The sequence below is a fragment of the Rissa tridactyla genome, chromosome 2 (assembly GCF_028500815.1).
Source record: "Rissa tridactyla isolate bRisTri1 chromosome 2, bRisTri1.patW.cur.20221130, whole genome shotgun sequence".
Lineage (NCBI taxonomy): Eukaryota > Metazoa > Chordata > Aves > Charadriiformes > Laridae > Rissa > Rissa tridactyla.
Genome location: NC_071467.1, coordinates 51,972,979 through 51,976,085, shown reverse-complemented (window position 1 = coordinate 51,976,085; position 3,107 = coordinate 51,972,979).

Here is a 3,107-nt window from a genome sequence, read left to right as displayed (position 1 = left end):
CTTCCCTAGGTCCCAGTTTTATTTTTAGTAGTGTTCTCATCACTCTCACCCATAATTGTATTTTTTCTCTTCACGGTGCTTGAAATAAGTTGAGATCCCTACTGTGGTCCAGAGTGGTATTTTTCAGCATTGGCATTGAGGGCATATACTGGTGTGGGACAAGTGCTGTGGAGGTACATGAGGGTGCCACAGCTGCTAGACTTGGGTTCTTCATCTGGGTAAAAGCGAGAGAACCAACCTTGGACAGGTTGCCCAAAGGGAGTAAGAGGCATCTGCCTGTTTCCAGAACTGCAGGTGGGCTTCATTACATGTGGATGATCAGAGGGCAAGGACCTGGGTGTGAAATGAGGAGCCAAAGTAGCTGATTTGTTTTGATTTTCTTGCTGCAAAGCTAGACAGAGTCATGTGCCAGCCCTGTAACATTTGCCACATAGAACTTGGGTAATTTACTGTCTGTTCCTGCATAAAAATAATATCACTTCTGCTTCTTTCCAAGAGAAGAAGGGATTTAGAAGTTACACCGTGTCCCTGTTACCACGAGCTCTAGCTGAGCGCAGGCTGCAGAAACCCAAAATGGACTTCAGCTCTTCCTGTGTGTTCACAGCTCCAGATCTTCCTTATCCAGCTGTCCTGAACTTCATTCCTTACAGATCCTCCAGTTCCTAAATCTGTATACACTGGACATTCCATAGTTGTGTCAAACACACTAAATTCAGTATTAAAATATAGGGCAAGGGTTGTTGCAGTGGGCTGGGGAAGAAAACTGAGGGCTTGAGGAGCAGTTTCAAGTGGCCTCTGCTCCATATGTTGCAAAAGGCTTGAGGTCTTCGTTACATGTTTGCAACGTGTTTTGGAATCACTTAAAGATATTTCATGAAAGTTGGTATAAAATATAGGAGAGGGGAGTAGGATTTAGGTGCCCAGGTGGACATACAGTCAAAAAAGAATTGTCAGAGCTACATAGTAATCAAATGTATTTCTTGGAACAAATAATCAGGAAAATACTGAATAGGAGTGAAGAGGTAATTTTACTTTAGGATGCTGCGTCCAGACCTGGCATCCACATTTGAAAAGGATGTTGAAAAATTGGCAAGGGTAGGGAGAAGAACCGCAGAAATGACTTAAGGACTGGGGAAAACATCTGGCCTTGACAAATTTAAAGACCACAGTGCGCTTAGAGTATCCAAAGGAAGAGTAAAAGGTGACTAGTATAGTGAGTCCCCTCATGGGGAGAAAACCGTAGGTGTTAACGGGCCTTTAACCTTGCAGAGAAAGACATAACAAGATTAGTGGCCAGAAGGTGAAGATGGATTCATTCAAATGAGAAATTAGCCTCAGCCAAAACAATGAACATAACTAGCAATGGGAGCAACGGCAAGGGAAGAAGACGAGTGCTCAATCTCTTGATGCCTTCGCAACAAAGCTGGCTGGAAGACCAGCTTTAGCCGACCAAAAGTGACTGGGCACAGGACTGAGCGGGTTACATCTGCTGCATCGTGATTTATAGGCCAGATTAGTTTCCATTTGGCCTGAAACTGTATTACTTTTTGGGATGGGACCCAATGCTGAGGTCTTGAATTTTTGTCGTTATTAAAAACCCCATGGCACTCTTCCTGAGAGCCGTGGTAAACACTGTGGTGTCTTGACCCACTTTCAGCATAAGTAATTATTTTTTGCCTACCTAAAATGTCCTACTTCCTCTCCAAAACTGTCCGGCATCTTTATTGTTTCCTGTTGAATACATCCTGAGTTCCACAGAAGAAAAGGCCGTGTTTCAAAGTTGAACAAACAAAACTTGAAAATCTGTCACCTCTTACGGCATAGCACACAGGCAGGGGCTGCTAAGCAGCTTCTTGGAGAAGCAGGAAGGAAACCTTCTCTGAAGACCACAGTCTGTAAGCCTTCAGTCTGTGACCTTTTGATGCTGTAAAGACCACAGCCTGAACAATGAAAAGAGGCGTGCGGACCATCTTGCAAATGTGGCAATTTTAAAAAAGTGAGGGCAATAGTAGGTTTCTGTAGTGCACCGAAGCCCAACTGTGATCCAAATCCTACTTGCTTTGCTCATGAGAACAAACGACATTTAAAAAAAAAATAATGCTGCTTTTTGTGCCTTGCTTACAGAGAACCCGGTCTTGTGGCATGAGAGGCAGAGGGAGGGGATGTGCCTTGTCTATTTGGCTGGTCAGTTCTCTGATCCCTTTGCACTACAGTGGACCCCAAAGGCAGGTCCTGGTGAGCGTTCACTCTCTGGAGGGGTTCTACATAAGCTTGGCAGATGTGACTCCCTGCCTGCTGCACCAGGGGCAGGAGTGGTTTTGCTGTCAGGAGAGGGCGTGCATATTTGGCCAGGGGCCTGGGGAGAGGAGAGGGAAGGAGGCCTTGCGGAGGGGAGATCTGTTGTTCTTCAGCTTCAGCGATAGGGCCACAGCAGCATCATGAGGAGCTGCTTGTGGGCAGCCCCTGCTCGCTGTCACTCAAGGTCCCTGAGGATTAAGAAGTTGAAACGGGCTTTTGCCAAGCCTGCAAGGACCTCTGGCAGGCTGGGGGTCCCCATCTTCTATGTGTGTGTGTGTGCACGTACATGCCATCATTTTCTTAAAATTAGATCTTCTACTCTTCTGTCCTTCTACCATAACCCACATTTGCCTATAGTTGTTCTGTTTTACCTAAATTGAAGTTTGTTCAGAAAAGAAGCTCTGAGATGATGGGACATCTCCAGATCAGGGACAGAGGTGAGGAGCATCGCCTGTGAGGTCTGTGCAGACCCACCTGCCCTGGCACTGCGTACGTTGGAATAGGGGCACCTCTTGGAATTTCCATGGCTTGGACGACAAATGAGACATACCCTTTGTTCTTCACAGGATAAATTAAATATGTCACAAGTTTCATTTAATTTTATTTTGTTTTAAGCTATTAGGAACATTTCATCCTGGAACAGGCTCCCAAAGACAGCAATACTCCCTGTCTTATAACATGATGATGTCCTGTAGTTTTCAGTAACTTTAACTTGACTTCTTTTTTTCAGATCAAGGTAAGGACCTGGAGACTGGAAAATACCATTACTATTTTATCTAATGGATAAAAAAAAAAAAGTTGCTTAAAAG